Here is a 17,528-nt window from a genome sequence, read left to right on the forward strand (position 1 = left end):
CTGAACCCCTCAGCTCCCCCCCAAGATGAAGCGGCCCCAGCCCGGGCGGCTGCCCGCCCGGTGGGATGCGCATTGAGGCAGGGATAAAGGCAGGCGCAGGCTGGCAATGGGAGAAAGGCTGGGTTTGGGGGGTGTTGGGGGTTTGATGTTGTGCCCATCATCTCCTGCAAGGGGCAGGGAGACGATGAGCACAGCAAGCCCATGCCACACTCCCTCCCTCCCCGGATCACAGCCCTCTGCCCGTCCCCAGGTCCCAGATGCAGGGAAGGAGATGACTGGGCGTGGGGACATTTGTGACCCGGCTCCGCACATGCAGGTCTGTGTTTGTGACCGTACATGCGTGCGGTGCCATGTCACAAACACCCAGGGCTGGATAAATACCCCAACGCAACCGCCCCCTGCTCAGTGGCGCGTTTGCCACGGACGCTGGAGGATCAGGACGGTCTTCGACCGCACCGACATCCCCACGCCCAGCCACCTCCTTCGCTGCAGCCACTTGCGGTGATGGAGCTGAGGTCGCGGCGCCGAAAGGTGCCGCAGTCCCCCCCTGCCCAGTGTCCCGCAGCTCTGCAGGACGAGCAGGCAGGACCCTCCTCTGCGCCTCCCCCGCGCAAAAGGAAGCGTCAGGTCCCCAAGGAGGAAGGTGAGTGCAGAGCAGCCCCCCAGGCACCTGCTAGAGGGGATCTTGGCCGATGCCTGGCTGTGCAAGCAGAGGCCTCTGTACCATGTGAAGGTGCTCCGACCTCTCCCCCATCCCACTCCCAGCATTACCCCCACCGGCACACCCGCACGGTGCTGGGGGTGACAGTGCCATTGTTCCCCAGCAGTGTGTGGGCTGTGCCGGCGGACAGACTGCGACCCCGAGGTCGTTGGGCAGCTCTGCCGTCACCGTGGACTCTGCGTCCATGAGAACTGCCTGGTGAGTCCACGGGGCTTGACACCCCACAGTCCCCAGCACCCCCCGGTCCCCAGACCCACACCGCCAGCAGCCCCTGGCACGCACCCCCTTTTCCCCTCTTGCAGTACCACGCCAGCGGGCTGAGCCAGAGAGGGGCCGATGAAGAGGGCTTCTACGGCTTCCTCTTCCCCGACATCCGGCAGGAGCTGAAGCGGGTGGCACAGAAGGTGAGGTCAGGGCACACGTGTCCCCACCGTGGTCCCCATGCCTGTGTCCGACACTGCACAGCCCAGCAACCCCCCAGGGATGCTCTGGCAGCCGGCTGCAAGCAACCCACCCAGATCCTCCTTCATCCAAAAAGGCCCATTTCTGTGGAAATGGGGGATTTGGGAGGGCAGGTGGCTTGATCGGTGGCCCCGTGTCACCGGCCAGGCGGCCCACCGAAACGTGGCGGGGCTGTGCTGGCTGAGGGCAAAGAGGGTTCCCCAGGGACCTGCAGCGCTGACACTGTCTACCTCCGTGCCATCCCCAGAGGTGCTGCATCTGCCGCCTGCGGGGCGCCTCGGTCACCTGCCGGGGCCGGCGCTGTCCCCGAATCTTCCACTTCCCCTGCGGCAGGGAGCGGGGCTGCGTCTCCCAGTTCTTCGGGGAGTTCAAGTGAGTGTAACCGCCCTGCGGGGCCGTGCCGGTGCCAGGGGGTGGAGGAGCGCTGGGACCAAGCTGTCACCTCCGTCTCGCAGGTCCTTCTGCTGGAAGCACCGACCGGTGCAGCGCGTGCGGGCAGTGCAGCAGGACCGGACCCTATGCCTTATCTGCCAGGAGGCGGTGGCGGGGCGGCCCTGCTATGACACCCTGGTCTGTCCCGCCTGCACCAGCGCCTGGTTCCACCGCCGCTGCATCCAGGTAGGTGGCATCGTCCCTGGCCCCTGACGTGATCAGCCCTGTCGTCACCCCATCACCCATCCCCGGGGGGGCGAACGGGACGCCCCTGCCACTAATGCTGACGCCACCTCTGCCCCAGGGCCAGGCGCTGCGCTCTGCCCTGCACCACTTCCGCTGCCCGCTCTGCCAGGACGTGGCCACCTTCCAGGAGGAGATGTTTCGCCTGGGCATCAAAATCCCTGACAGGTCAGTACCCTCCCCCCTGCCTCCCTCCACCTCCACGATACTCTGGCCGATCACCTCCTGCCTCCCTGGGTGCTGGCGGGGTGTCCCCCACGGCCCCGGGGCTAAGCGCTCCCCTGCTCCCGCAGGGATGCTGCCTGGGAGGAGGACGGGGCCTTCGCAGACCATTACCAGCGGCACAGCTCCTGCGACGCCAGCCAGTGCCTGTGCCCAGCGGGACGGCAGCAGGCGGAGGTGAATGGGTGAGTGCTGGTGGGCCCTGTCCCCGCAGCCCCAGCAAGGAGGCAATGCCTTCGTCTCCTCCTTTGGGCAAGGATGGAGGTTCCCTGGGTGCCGAGCCGGGCATGGCGCAGGGTGCGCGCCGGCAGCTCAGCCCTGGCTGCCAGGGGGTGGAGGTGGGCTCAGCACAGTGCCGAGGCTGGCACCCCACAGCTCGGGGGCCTTTGGTGGCAGTGGGTCCCGTTGCTCCCCCAGGCCCTGGAGACTCCTGCTGTGCAGCTCCTGTGGCTCCCGCGGGACACACCAGCTCTGCTCTGCCGTGGGAGAAGATGCCGACTCCTGGGAGTGCGGAGACTGCAGCAACACGGGCACCGGTGAGGGGTGCAGCCGGGGGGACAGGGTCCCCAGGGCCACGAGGCCACCACAGCCATCTGGGACCTGGGGAGAGGCGCAGGGCTGTGGTCCGGGCAGGGAGGGACTGTGGCATCGGCTTGTTGTGCTCATCATCTGCCTGTCCCTTGCAGTGCCCGCCGTTGCAGCCGGCCCAGACTCCAGCCCCGCCGGTGCAGGGACCCTCGCACAGCACCCCGGCTCCTGGCACTTCGGCTGAGGAGGAAGAGGCCAGGATCCTCGCAGGACACCCTGTCCCAGAAACCTGCAGATCCTCACTAATAAAAGTTGGATCTTCACACATGCGTTTGCTGATGTGCCCGAGCACTGCAGGGCAAGAGCCTCCACGGTGGCACCGACCCTCCTCTTGGCACCGCGGTACCGCCCTCGGGTTATTACCCATTATTGCTTTCTCATGTAGGCAGCGATGAAGTTGCAATAACTAGTCCAAGGGCAATCAAGAGAGACTTCAGGGCCTTGGGACAACTGGTTAAGGGATCAGGAGCACAAGTAGCGTTCTCCTCTATCCCTCCAGTTCCAGGGAATGATGAGGGAAGAAACAGGAAGAACCTGCAGATCAATAACTGGCTCCGAGACTGGAGTCACCTGCAAAATTTTGGGGTTTTTGATCATGGGTCGGTCTACACGACATCAGGCCGTGACAATGGTGATGAAAGGGTCGAGTGTTTATGGGTAAGAGTCCGGGGAAAGGCCAACAAGGCACATATCACGGTGGGAGCCATGGTTATAGACCAGCCGGGATGAAGAGACAGATGAACTATTCCATAAGCATCTGGGAGAAGTCTCACGATCGCTAGCCCTTGTTCTCGTGGGGGACTTCAACTCACCAGATGTCTGCTGGAAATGCAAAACAGCGGAGAGGAAACACTCTAGGTGGTTCCTGGAGTGTGTGGAAGGTAACTTCCTGACACAGCTGGTGAGCCAGCCAACTAGGGAAGGGAAGGCTCCTGAGGTTGGCCTTCTGGCGTCCTGGACCTGATGTTTGCGAACAGAGAAGGACTTGTGGGTGATGTGATGGTTGGAGGCCGTCTTGGGCACAGCGATCACGAAATGATAAGAGTTTTCGACTCTCGGAGAAGTAAGGAGAGGGGTCAGCAGAACTGCCACCTTGGGCTTGCGGAGGGCAGACTTTGGCCTGTTTAGGAGACGGGTTGACAGAGTCCCTTGGGAGGCAGTCCTGAAGGGCAAAGGAGTCCAGGAAGGCTGGACATTCTTCAAGAAGGAAACCTTAAAGGCACAAGAGCAGGCCGTCGCCATGTGCCAAAAGACGAGCTGGCGGCGGCGAAGAAGACCGGCCTGCCCCTTGCCGTGCCCCCGTTCCAGCAGCCCAGACTCCAGACCCCCGGCCAGAGGGGATTTTGGCCGGTGCCTGGCTGTGCAAGCAGAGGCCCCCACGCCGTGGGAAGGTGCTCTGGCCTCTCCCCCAGCCCACTCCCAGGGTTACCCCCACTGGCACCCCGGCACCGTGCCAGGGGTGACAGTGCCGCTGTCCCCCGGCAGTGTGCGGCCTGTGCCGGCGGACAGACTGTGACCACGAGGTCGTTGGGCAGCTCTGCTGTCAGCACGGACTCTGGGTCCATGAGAACTGCCTGGTGAGTCCACGGGGCTTGACACCCCACAGTCCCCAGCACCCCCCGGTCCCCAGACCCACACCGCCAGCAGCCCCTGGCACGCACCCCCTTTTCCCCTCTTGCAGTACCACGCCAGCGGGCTGAGCCAGAGAGGGGCCGATGAAGAGGGCTTCTACGGCTTCCTCTTCCCCGACATCCGGCAGGAGCTGAAGCGGGTGGCACAGAAGGTGAGGCCGGGGGACACGTGTCCCCACCGTGGTCTCCTTGCCCGTGTCCGACACTGCACAGGCCAGCAACCCCCCAGGGATGCTCTGGCAGCCGGCTGCAAGCAACCCACCCAGATCCTCCTTCATCCAAAAAGGCCCATTTCTGTGGAAATGGGGGATTTGGGAGGGCAGGTGGCTTGATCGGTGGCCCCGTGTCACCGGCCAGGCGGCCCACCGAAACGTGGCGGGGCTGTGCTGGCTGAGGGCAAAGAGGGTTCCCCAGGGACCTGCAGCGCTGACACTGTCCACCTCCGTGCCATCCCCAGAGGTGCTGCATCTGCCGCCTGCGGGGCGCCTCAGTCACCTGCCGGGGCCGGCGCTGTCCCCGAATCTTCCACTTCCCCTGCGGCAGGGAGCAGGGCTGCGTCTCCCAGTTCTTCGGGGAGTTCAAGTGAGCGTAACCGCCCTGCGGGGCCATGCCGGTGCCGGGGTGGAGGAGCGCTGGGGCTGAACTGTCACCTCCGTCTCGCAGGTCCTTCTGCTGGAAGCACCAGACAGTGCAGTGTGTGCGTGCAGTGCAGCAGGACCAGACCCTATGCCTCATCTGCCAGGAGGCGGTGGCGGGGTGGCCCTGCTACGGCACCTAGGTCTATGCCGAATACCTCCTGCCTCCCTGGGTACCAGCAGGGTGTCCCCCACGCCCCTGGGGCTGAGTGCTCCCCTGCTCCCGCAGGGATGGTGCCTGGGAGGAGGACGGGGCCTTCGCAGACCATTACCAGTGGCACAGCTCCTGCGACGCCAGCCAGTGCCTGTGCCCAGCGGGACGGCAGCAGGCGGAGGTGAATGGGTGAGTGCTGGTGGGCCCTGTCCCCGCAGCCCCAGCAAGGAGGCAATGCCTTCGTCTCCTCCTTTGGGCAGGGATGGAGGTTCCCTGGGTGCCGAGCCGGGCATGGCGCAGGGTGCGCGCCGGCAGCTCAGCCCTGGCTGCCAGGGGGTGGAGGTGGGCTCAGCACAGTGCCGGGGCTGGCACCCCACAGCTCGGGGGCCTTTGGTGGCAGTGGGTCCCGTTGCTCCCCCAGGCCCTGGAGACTCCTGCTGTGCAGCTCCTGTGGCTCCCGCGGGACACACCAGCTCTGCTCTGCCGTGGGAGAAGATGCCGACTCCTGGGAGTGCAGAGACTGCAGCGACACGGGCACCGGTGAGGGGTGCAGCCGGGGGGACAGGGTCCCCAGGGCCACGAGGCCACCACAGCCATCTGGGACCTGGGGAGAGGCGCAGGGCTGTGGTCCGGGCAGGGAGGGACTGTGGCATCGGCTTGTTGTGCTCATCATCTGCCTGTGCCTTGCAGTGCCCCCTGTTGCAGCGGCCCAGACTCCAGACCCCCGGCCAGAGGGGACTTTGGCCGGTGCCTGGCTGGGCAGGCAGAGGCCCCCACGCTGTGGGAAGGTGCTCTGGCCTCTCCCCTAGCCCACTCCCAGGGTTACCCCCACTGGCACCCCGGCACGGTGCTGGCGGTGACAGTGCCGCTGTCCCCCGGGGACACTTGGGGCACACGTGTCCCCACCATGGTCCCCATGCCGCGTGTACGGTGCTGCACAGGCCAGCAACCCCCCAGGGATGCTCTGGCAGCCGGCTGCAAGCAACCCACCCAGATCCTCCTTCATCCAAAAAGGCCCATTTCTGTGGAAATGGGGGATTTGGGAGGGCAGGTGGCTTGATCGGTGGCCCCGTGTCACCGGCCAGGCGGCCCATCGAAACGTGGCGGGGCTGTGCTGGCTGAGGGCAAAGAGGGTTCCCCGGGGACCTGCAGCACTGACACTGTCCACCTCCGTGCCATCCCCAGAGGTGCTGCACCTGCCGCCTGCGGGGCGCCTCGGTCACCTGCCGGGGCCGGCGCTGTCCCCGAATCTTCCACTTCCCCTGCGGCAGGGAGCAGGGCTGCGTCTCCCAGTTCTTCGGGGAGTTCAAGTGAGTGTAACCGCCCTGCGGGGCCGTGCCGGTGCCAGGGGGTGGAGGAGCGCTGGGACCAAGCTGTCACCTCCGTCTCGCAGGTCCTTCTGCTGGAAGCACCGACCGGTGCAGCGCGTGCGGGCAGTGCAGCAGGACCAGACCCTATGCCTTATCTGCCAGGAGGCGGTGGCGGGGCGGCCCTGCTATGACACCCTGGTCTGTCCCGCCTGCACCAGCGCCTGGTTCCACCGCCGCTGCATCCAGGTAGGTGGCATCGTCCCTGGCCCCTTACGTGATCAGCCCTGTCGTCACCCCATCACCCACCCCCGGGGGGGCGAACGGGACCCCCCTGCCACTGATGCTGACGCCACCTCTGCCCCAGGGCCAGGCGCTGCGCTCTGCCCTGCACCACTTCCGCTGCCCGCTCTGCCAGGACGTGGCCACCTTCCAGGAGGAGATGTTTCGCCTGGGCATCAAAATCCCTGACAGGTCAGTACCCTCCCCCCTGCCTCCCTCCACCTCCACGATACTCTGGCCGATCACCTCCTGCCTCCCTGGGTGCTGGCGGGGTGTCCCCCACGGCCCCGGGGCTAAGCGCTCCCCTGCTCCCGCAGGGATGCTGCCTGGGAGGAGGACGGGGCCTTCGCAGACCATTACCAGCGGCACAGCTCCTGCGACGCCAGCCAGTGCCTGTGCCCAGCGGGACGGCAGCAGGCGGAGGTGAATGGGTGAGTGCTGGTGGGCCCTGTCCCCGCAGCCCCAGCAAGGAGGCCTTCGTCTCCTCCTTTGGGCAGGGATGGAGGTTCCCTGGGTGCCAAGCCGGGCATGGCGCAGGGTGTGCGCCGGCAGCTCAGCCCCGGCTGCCAGGGGGTGGAGGTGGGCTCAGCACAGTGCCGGGGCTGGCACCCCACAGCTCGGGGGCCTTTGGTGGCAGTGGGTCCCGTTGCTCCCCCAGGCCCTGGAGACTCCTGCTGTGCAGCTCCTGTGGCTCCCGCGGGACACACCAGCTCTGCTCTGCCGTGGGAGAAGATGCCGACTCCTGGGAGTGCGGAGACTGCAGCGACACGGGCACCGGTGAGGGGTGCAGCTGGGGGGACAGGGTCCCCAGGGCCACGAGGCCACCACAGCCATCTGGGACCTGGGGAGAGGCGCAGGGCTGTGGTCCGGGCAGGGAGGGACTGTGGCATCAGCTTGTTGTGCTCATCATCTGCCTGTGCCTTGCAGTGCCCCCTGTTGCAGCGGCCCAGACTCCAGACCCCCGGCCAGAGGGGACTTTGGCCGGTGCCTGGCTGTGCAGGCAGAGGCCCCCACGCTGTGGGAAGGTGCTCTGGCCTCTCCCCTAGCCCACTCCCAGGGTTACCCCCACTGGCACCCCGGCACGGTGCTGGCGGTGACAGTGCCGCTGTCCCCCGGGGACACTTGGGGCACACGTGTCCCCACCATGGTCCCCATGCCCGTGTCCGACACTGCACAGCCCAGCAACCCCCCAGGGATGCTCTGGCAGCCGGCTGCAAGCAACCCACCCAGATCCTCCTTCATCCAAAAAGGCCCATTTCTGTGGAAATGGGGGATTTGGGAGGGCAGGTGGCTTCATCAGTGGCCCCGTGTCACCGGCCAGGCGGCCCACCGAAACGTGGCGGGGCTGTGCTGGCTGAGGGCAAAGAGGGTTCCCCGGGGACCTGCAGCGCTGACACTGTCCACCTCCGTGCCATCCCCAGAGGTGCTGCATCTGCCGCCTGCGGGGCGCCTCGGTCACCTGCCGGGGCCGGCACTGTCCCCGAATCTTCCACTTCCCCTGCGGCAGGGAGCAGGGCTGCGTCTCCCAGTTCTTCGGGGAGTTCAAGTGAGTGTAACCGCCCTGCGGGGCCGTGCTGGTGCCAGGGTGGAGGAGCACTGGGGCTGAACTGTCACCTCCGTCTCGGAGGTCCTTCTGCTGGAAGCGCCGACCGGTGCAGCGCGTGTGGGCAGTGCAGCAGGACCGGACCCTATGCCTTATCTGCCAGGAGGCGGTGGCGGGGCGGCCCTGCTATGACACCCTGGTCTGTCCCGCCTGCACCAGCGCCTGGTTCCACCGCCGCTGCATCCAGGTAGGTGGCATCGTCCCTGGCCCCTGACGTGATCAGCCCTGTCGTCACCCCATCACCCATCCCCGGGGGGGCGAACGGGACGCCCCTGCCACTAATGCTGACGCCACCTCTGCCCCAGGGCCAGGCGCTGCGCTCTGCCCTGCACCACTTCCGCTGCCCGCTCTGCCAGGACGTGGCCACCTTCCAGGAGGAGATGTTTCGCCTGGGCATCAAAATCCCTGACAGGTCAGTACCCTCCCCCCTGCCTCCCTCCACCTCCACGATACTCTGGCCGATCACCTCCTGCCTCCCTGGGTGCTGGCGGGGTGTCCCCCACGGCCCCGGGGCTAAGCGCTCCCCTGCTCCCGCAGGGATGCTGCCTGGGAGGAGGACGGGGCCTTCGCGGACCATTACCAGCGGCACAGCTCCTGCGACACCAGCCAGTGCCTGTGCCCAGCGGGACGGCAGCAGGCGGAGGTGAATGGGTGAGTGCTGGTGGGCCCTGTCCCCGCAGCCCCAGCAAGGAGGCGATGCCTTCGTCTCCTCCTTTGGGCAGGGATGGAGGTTCCCTGGGTGCCGAGCCGGGCATGGCGCAGGGTGCGCGCCGGCAGCTCAGCCCTGGCTGCCAGGGGGTGGAGGTGGGCTCAGCACAGTGCCGGGGCTGGCACCCCACAGCTCGGGGGCCTTTGGTGGCAGTGGGTCCCGTTGCTCCCCCAGGCCCTGGAGACTCCTGCTGTGCAGCTCCTGTGGGACACACCAGCTCTGCTCTGCCGTGGGAGAAGATGCCGACTCCTGGGAGTGCGGAGACTGCAGCGACATGGGCAACAGTGAGGGGTGCAGCTGGGGTGCAGAGTGTCCCCACGGCCACAAGGCCACCACAGCCATCTGGGACCTGGGGAGAGGCGCAGGGCTGTGGTCCGGGCAGGAAGGGACTGTGGCATCATCTTGTGGTGCTCATCATCTCCCTGCCTCTTGCTGTGCCACCGTTGCAGCCGGGCCAGGCTCCGGACCCCAGCCAGAGGGGTTTTTGGCCAGTGCCCGGCTGTGAAGGCAGAGGCCCCCTGCCGTGGGAAGGTGCTCTGGCCTCTCCCCCATCCCACTCCCAGCATTAACCCCACTGGCTCCCTGGCGTGGTGCTTGGGGTTAACGGTGCCGCCGACCCCGGCAGTGTGCGGGCTGTGCCAGTGGGCAGACTGTGACCCCAAGGTCGTTAGGCAGCTCTGCCGTCACGATGGGCTCTGCATCCATGAGAACTGCCTGGTGAGTCCACGGGGCTCGACACCGCAAGGTCCCCAACACGCCCCGGTCTCCAGCCCCGCACCGCCAGCAGCCGCTGGCACACGCCCGCTTTTCCCCTCTTGCAGTACCATGCCAGCAGGCTGAGCCAGAGAGGGGCCGATGAAGAGGACCAGTGCTGCCCTCGAATCTTCCACTTCCCCTGCGGCAGCAAGCGGGGCTGCATCTCCCAGTTCTTCGGGGAGTTCAAGTGAGCATAGCCGCCCCACAGGGCTGAGGCCAGTGCCAGGGCAGAGGAGGGATGGGGCTCAACTGTCACCTCCGTCCCACAGGTCCTTCTGCTGGAAGCACCGGCCAGTGCAGCACGTGCGGGCGGTGCAGCAGGACCGGTCTGGTCCTGCCTCATCTGCCAGGAGGCGGTGGCGGGGTGGTCCTGCTACGACACCCTGGTGTGTCCCACCTGTGCCAGCACCTGGTTCCAGCGCTGCTGCATCCAGGTAGGCGGCATTGCCCCCAGCCCCTGACATGATGAGCCCTGTCGTCAACCCATCTCAGGGTCTCGGGTTGGGCTGGGGCGAGCCCGGCCACCACTGAGCCACTCACCCAGTGCAAAATTGCAAGAGAGGCATCGCAGCCGAGCTGACAACGGGTGGTTTTGGAAAAGAAACTTGCCCGGGGCTTTGGCAAGCGCAAGCCTCACGCTGCGTGGTTTGCCGGTGGCAACAACCAAACCCAAAACAGACTGACGGCCCTGGCGCATCACCAGTGGCGCAGAGCTCCCGGCTGCTCGCCACACTTTCCAGCAGCCCTCGGGTACCGCAGGGGCCAGAGGGGCCGGGAGAAGGATTTTCCATTCACCGGTTGCCCTTTATCAATATCTCTGGGCGGTTCTTTCCCCGGGGAGAGCCCACAGCTGTCATGGAAAGCCTGGCCGGGGAGTACACCACGCCGAGGTGCAGGCAGGAGAGGCAGGTCGCTCTCGGTGGCCCCGAGTCAGCAAGAGCTGCCGGCTGCTGGTGCTGACTGAGCCCCAGGTCGCACGTCTGGGGCTGCTCACCCTGCTGCTGGCAGCTCTCTGGACTGGAAGCCAGGGCGTCTCCTGTAAGTACCGACGTTGAGCCTTTCCCCACGCCTGCCCCAGCACCGTCCCCGCCTCCTCCACTGACGGGGTTTTGCGGGGTCGGGAAGGGGGACAAGAGCTTCAACTCCTGCTTCTGCCATGGGCTTGGGGGGCTAAGGGCATCGCCAGCTGCCCGAGCACGGGGCTGTCCTGGTCTTGTTCAACATGAGCAAAAATAGGCTTGGGGATGGCTTCAGCCCCGGCACCCTGGCTGGGGAGCTCAGTAATAACCCCCCGTGGGCAGGGAAACGGGGGGCTCCTACCCTGGGGCAAAGCAGCACCGCCGGGGATGCGAGAGGGGACCCCTCGTAGCGGGAGGGAGCAGGAGAGTCCCTGGGGGAGCACCCACACCCCTCAGGGTAGCACCCACACCCTTCATGCCAGGCGTGGGAGAGCACTAACCCCTCTCGCCTCCTCTCAGTCTGCAGCCCCTACGGCGCCTGCTGCTACAAGGAGATGTTCGTCCGGCAGAAAATCCCTGCCTTCCTCATCAGGAGCTACCAGAAGACGCCTTCCCACTGCTCCCGCAAGACTGCGTGGTGAGTATCCCCAGCCCCCACCAAGCCTTCCTCCCTGGCACCTCGCTTCTCACCCTCGCTCGCCCAGCTTCCCTACCAGTTGTTCTGCCTTCAGGGATCCCCCAAAACAAGCCACCCCCAAAGGGTGCCGTGGTTGGGGGTGCCCTGCCCTGGCTCTTCACATGCACCTCCCTCCTCACTGCTTTATCCCAAATAGCCCCCAAATCCCCCGTTTCAGCTGCCAGCCAGAAAAACAGGAAGGAAGACGAGGTTTCAGAGATTGCTAAAAGTCAGCACTTTGGGGGGATGCGGGGGGCAGGATGCTGCAGGCATCCCCAGGCTGGCAGGGGAACCCCAGGGCACGGCCGGAGCCTGCACCCACCCAGCTAACGCAGCCCCTCTCTCCCCACCAGCGTGGAGCTACTGAAGGGGAAGAAGTTCTGCGTGGACTGGGAGGAGGGCTGGTTCCAGCAGTACCGGCGGCAGAAGGAGTCGACCAGCACCTCCACGTGAAGCTGCCTTCCATATAAGCTCTATTTATTCGCATCCCGCAATTATCTGTATGTTGTCGTCTCGTTAACTTACGGAGCTGGCTCCGTCCCCTCCCCTGCCGTCGCCCCCTCCACACTACTGTACATCCCTCGACGGGTGTAATAAAACATCTCGTGCGGACCTGCAGCTGGAGTGAGACGATGTAAATCCTGCGTGAGAAAACAGGGGTCACATCAGGGCTCAGAATCCCCGCGGGGACCCAGGCATAGTCCTGGAAGCCCCTGGCAGGGCAGAGAAACCCAAAGGGCCGAGGCTGAACCCCTCAGCTCCCCCCCAAGATGAAGCGGCCCCAGCCCGGGCGGCTGCCCGCCCGGTGGGATGCGCATTGAGGCAGGGATAAAGGCAGGCGCAGGCTGGCAATGGGAGAAAGGCTGGGTTTGGGGGGTGTTGGGGGTTTGATGTTGTGCCCATCATCTCCTGCAAGGGGCAGGGAGACGATGAGCACAGCAAGCCCATGCCACACTCCCTCCCTCCCCGGATCACAGCCCTCTGCCCGTCCCCAGGTCCCAGATGCAGGGAAGGAGATGACTGGGCGTGGGGACATTTGTGACCCGGCTCCGCACATGCAGGTCTGTGTTTGTGACCGTACATGCGTGCGGTGCCATGTCACAAACACCCAGGGCTGGATAAATACCCCAACGCAACCGCCCCCTGCTCAGTGGCGCGTTTGCCACGGACGCTGGAGGATCAGGACGGTCTTCGACCGCACCGACATCCCCACGCCCAGCCACCTCCTTCGCTGCAGCCACTTGCGGTGATGGAGCTGAGGTCGCGGCGCCGAAAGGTGCCGCAGTCCCCCCCTGCCCAGTGTCCCGCAGCTCTGCAGGACGAGCAGGCAGGACCCTCCTCTGCGCCTCCCCCGCGCAAAAGGAAGCGTCAGGTCCCCAAGGAGGAAGGTGAGTGCAGAGCAGCCCCCCAGGCACCTGCTAGAGGGGATCTTGGCCGATGCCTGGCTGTGCAAGCAGAGGCCTCTGTACCATGTGAAGGTGCTCCGACCTCTCCCCCATCCCACTCCCAGCATTACCCCCACCGGCACACCCGCACGGTGCTGGGGGTGACAGTGCCATTGTTCCCCAGCAGTGTGTGGGCTGTGCCGGCGGACAGACTGCGACCCCGAGGTCGTTGGGCAGCTCTGCCGTCACCGTGGACTCTGCGTCCATGAGAACTGCCTGGTGAGTCCACGGGGCTTGACACCCCACAGTCCCCAGCACCCCCCGGTCCCCAGACCCACACCGCCAGCAGCCCCTGGCACGCACCCCCTTTTCCCCTCTTGCAGTACCACGCCAGCGGGCTGAGCCAGAGAGGGGCCGATGAAGAGGGCTTCTACGGCTTCCTCTTCCCCGACATCCGGCAGGAGCTGAAGCGGGTGGCACAGAAGGTGAGGTCAGGGCACACGTGTCCCCACCGTGGTCCCCATGCCCGTGTCCGACACTGCACAGCCCAGCAACCCCCCAGGGATGCTCTGGCAGCCGGCTGCAAGCAACCCACCCAGATCCTCCTTCATCCAAAAAGGCCCATTTCTGTGGAAATGGGGGATTTGGGAGGGCAGGTGGCTTGATCGGTGGCCCCGTGTCACCGGCCAGGCGGCCCACCGAAACGTGGCGGGGCTGTGCTGGCTGAGGGCAAAGAGGGTTCCCCAGGGACCTGCAGCGCTGACACTGTCTACCTCCGTGCCATCCCCAGAGGTGCTGCATCTGCCGCCTGCGGGGCGCCTCGGTCACCTGCCGGGGCCGGCGCTGTCCCCGAATCTTCCACTTCCCCTGCGGCAGGGAGCGGGGCTGCGTCTCCCAGTTCTTCGGGGAGTTCAAGTGAGTGTAACCGCCCTGCGGGGCCGTGCCGGTGCCAGGGGGTGGAGGAGCGCTGGGACCAAGCTGTCACCTCCGTCTCGCAGGTCCTTCTGCTGGAAGCACCGACCGGTGCAGCGCGTGCGGGCAGTGCAGCAGGACCGGACCCTATGCCTTATCTGCCAGGAGGCGGTGGCGGGGCGGCCCTGCTATGACACCCTGGTCTGTCCCGCCTGCACCAGCGCCTGGTTCCACCGCCGCTGCATCCAGGTAGGTGGCATCGTCCCTGGCCCCTGACGTGATCAGCCCTGTCGTCACCCCATCACCCATCCCCGGGGGGGCGAACGGGACGCCCCTGCCACTAATGCTGACGCCACCTCTGCCCCAGGGCCAGGCGCTGCGCTCTGCCCTGCACCACTTCCGCTGCCCGCTCTGCCAGGACGTGGCCACCTTCCAGGAGGAGATGTTTCGCCTGGGCATCAAAATCCCTGACAGGTCAGTACCCTCCCCCCTGCCTCCCTCCACCTCCACGATACTCTGGCCGATCACCTCCTGCCTCCCTGGGTGCTGGCGGGGTGTCCCCCACGGCCCCGGGGCTAAGCGCTCCCCTGCTCCCGCAGGGATGCTGCCTGGGAGGAGGACGGGGCCTTCGCAGACCATTACCAGCGGCACAGCTCCTGCGACGCCAGCCAGTGCCTGTGCCCAGCGGGACGGCAGCAGGCGGAGGTGAATGGGTGAGTGCTGGTGGGCCCTGTCCCCGCAGCCCCAGCAAGGAGGCAATGCCTTCGTCTCCTCCTTTGGGCAGGGATGGAGGTTCCCTGGGTGCCGAGCCGGGCATGGCGCAGGGTGCGCGCCGGCAGCTCAGCCCTGGCTGCCAGGGGGTGGAGGTGGGCTCAGCACAGTGCCGAGGCTGGCACCCCACAGCTCGGGGGCCTTTGGTGGCAGTGGGTCCCGTTGCTCCCCCAGGCCCTGGAGACTCCTGCTGTGCAGCTCCTGTGGCTCCCGCGGGACACACCAGCTCTGCTCTGCCGTGGGAGAAGATGCCGACTCCTGGGAGTGCGGAGACTGCAGCAACACGGGCACCGGTGAGGGGTGCAGCCGGGGGGACAGGGTCCCCAGGGCCACGAGGCCACCACAGCCATCTGGGACCTGGGGAGAGGCGCAGGGCTGTGGTCCGGGCAGGGAGGGACTGTGGCATCGGCTTGTTGTGCTCATCATCTGCCTGTCCCTTGCAGTGCCCGCCGTTGCAGCCGGCCCAGACTCCAGCCCCGCCGGTGCAGGGACCCTCGCACAGCACCCCGGCTCCTGGCACTTCGGCTGAGGAGGAAGAGGCCAGGATCCTCGCAGGACACCCTGTCCCAGAAACCTGCAGATCCTCACTAATAAAAGTTGGATCTTCACACATGCGTTTGCTGATGTGCCCGAGCACTGCAGGGCAAGAGCCTCCACGGTGGCACCGACCCTCCTCTTGGCACCGCGGTACCGCCCTCGGGTTATTACCCATTATTGCTTTCTCATGTAGGCAGCGATGAAGTTGCAATAACTAGTCCAAGGGCAATCAAGAGAGACTTCAGGGCCTTGGGACAACTGGTTAAGGGATCAGGAGCACAAGTAGCGTTCTCCTCTATCCCTCCAGTTCCAGGGAATGATGAGGGAAGAAACAGGAAGAACCTGCAGATCAATAACTGGCTCCGAGACTGGAGTCACCTGCAAAATTTTGGGGTTTTTGATCATGGGTCGGTCTACACGACATCAGGCCGTGACAATGGTGATGAAAGGGTCGAGTGTTTATGGGTAAGAGTCCGGGGAAAGGCCAACAAAGCACATATCACGGTGGGAGCCATGCTTATAGACCAGCCGGGATGAAGAGACAGATGAACTATTCCATAAGCATCTGGGAGAAGTCTCACGATCGCTAGCCCTTGTTCTCGTGGGGGACTTCAACTCACCAGATGTCTGCTGGAAATGCAAAACAGCGGAGAGGAAACACTCTAGGTGGTTCCTGGAGTGTGTGGAAGGTAACTTCCTGACACAGCTGGTGAGCCAGCCAACTAGGGAAGGGAAGGCTCCTGAGGTTGGCCTTCTGGCGTCCTGGACCTGATGTTTGCGAACAGAGAAGGACTTGTGGGTGATGTGATGGTTGGAGGCCGTCTTGGGCACAGCGATCACGAAATGATAGAGTTTTTGACTCTCGGAGAAGTAAGGAGAGGGGTCAGCAGAACTGCCACCTTGGGCTTGCGGAGGGCAGACTTTGGCCTGTTTAGGAGACGGGTTGACAGAGTCCCTTGGGAGGCAGTCCTGAAGGGCAAAGGAGTCCAGGAAGGCTGGACATTCTTCAAGAAGGAAACCTTAAAGGCGCAGGAGCAGGCCGTCCCCATGTGCCAAAAGACGAGCCGCCGGCGGCGAAGACCGGCCTGCCCCTTGCCGTGCCCCCGTTCCAGCAGCCCAGACTCCAGACCCCCGGCCAGAGGGGATTTTGGCCGGTGCCTGGCTGTGCAAGCAGAGGCCCCCACGCCGTGGGAAGGTGCTCTGGCCTCTCCCCCAGCCCACTCCCAGGGTTACCCCCACTGGCACCCCGGCACCGTGCCGGGGGTGACAGTGCCGCTGTCCCCCAGCAGTGTGCGGCCTGTGCCGGCGGGCAGAATGTGACCGCGAGGTCGTTGGGCAGCTCTGCTGTCAGCACGGACTCTGGGTCCATGAGAACTGCCTGGTGAGTCCTCGGGGCTCGACACCGCACGGTCCCCAACACCCCCGGTCCCCAGACCCGCACCACCGGCAGCCCCTGGCACGCACCCCCTTTTCCCCTCTTGCAGTACCACGCCAGCGGCCTGAGCCAGAGAGGGGCCGATGAAGAGGGCTTCTACGGCTTCCTCTTCCCCGACATCCGGCAGGAGCTGAAGCGGGTGCCACAGAAGGTGAGGCCGGGGGACTCGTGTCCCCACCGTGGTCCCCATGCCGCGTGTACGGTGCTGCACAGGCCAGCAACCCCCCAGGGATGCTCTGGCAGCCGGCTGCAAGCAACCCACCCAGATCCTCCTTCATCCAAAAAGGCCCATTTCTGTGGAAATGGGGGATTTGGGAGGGCAGGTGGCTTGATCGGTGGCCCCGTGTCACCGGCCAGGCGGCCCATCGAAACGTGGCGGGGCTGTGCTGGCTGAGGGCAAAGAGGGTTCCCCGGGGACCTGCAGCACTGACACTGTCCACCTCCGTGCCATCCCCAGAGGTGCTGCACCTGCCGCCTGCGGGGCGCCTCGGTCACCTGCCGGGGCCGGCGCTGTCCCCGAATCTTCCACTTCCCCTGCGGCAGGGAGCAGGGCTGCGTCTCCCAGTTCTTCGGGGAGTTCAAGTGAGTGTAACCGCCCTGCGGGGCCGTGCCGGTGCCAGGGGGTGGAGGAGCGCTGGGACCAAGCTGTCACCTCCGTCTCGCAGGTCCTTCTGCTGGAAGCACCGACCGGTGCAGCGCGTGCGGGCAGTGCAGCAGGACCAGACCCTATGCCTTATCTGCCAGGAGGCGGTGGCGGGGCGGCCCTGCTATGACACCCTGGTCTGTCCCGCCTGCACCAGCGCCTGGTTCCACCGCCGCTGCATCCAGGTAGGTGGCATCGTCCCTGGCCCCTTACGTGATCAGCCCTGTCGTCACCCCATCACCCACCCCCGGGGGGGCGAACGGGACCCCCCTGCCACTGATGCTGACGCCACCTCTGCCCCAGGGCCAGGCGCTGCGCTCTGCCCTGCACCACTTCCGCTGCCCGCTCTGCCAGGACGTGGCCACCTTCCAGGAGGAGATGTTTCGCCTGGGCATCAAAATCCCTGACAGGTCAGTACCCTCCCCCCTGCCTCCCTCCACCTCCACGATACTCTGGCCGATCACC

At 65.6% G+C, this 17,528-nt stretch overlaps 2 pseudogenes; both read left to right on the top strand.

Annotated features, from left to right (window-relative positions):
* The first annotated feature begins 336 nt into the window (after nt 1-336).
* On the top strand, nt 337-4,184 carry LOC143168466 (E3 ubiquitin-protein ligase PHF7-like; annotated as a pseudogene).
* Nucleotides 4,185-12,461: 8,277 nt separating this feature from the next.
* LOC143168467 (E3 ubiquitin-protein ligase PHF7-like) lies at nt 12,462-15,522 on the top strand (annotated as a pseudogene).
* Nucleotides 15,523-17,528: the final 2,006 nt, after the last annotated feature.

The sequence above is a fragment of the Aptenodytes patagonicus genome, chromosome 17 (genome assembly GCF_965638725.1).
Source record: "Aptenodytes patagonicus chromosome 17, bAptPat1.pri.cur, whole genome shotgun sequence".
In the NCBI taxonomy this organism is placed as follows: domain Eukaryota; kingdom Metazoa; phylum Chordata; class Aves; order Sphenisciformes; family Spheniscidae; genus Aptenodytes; species Aptenodytes patagonicus.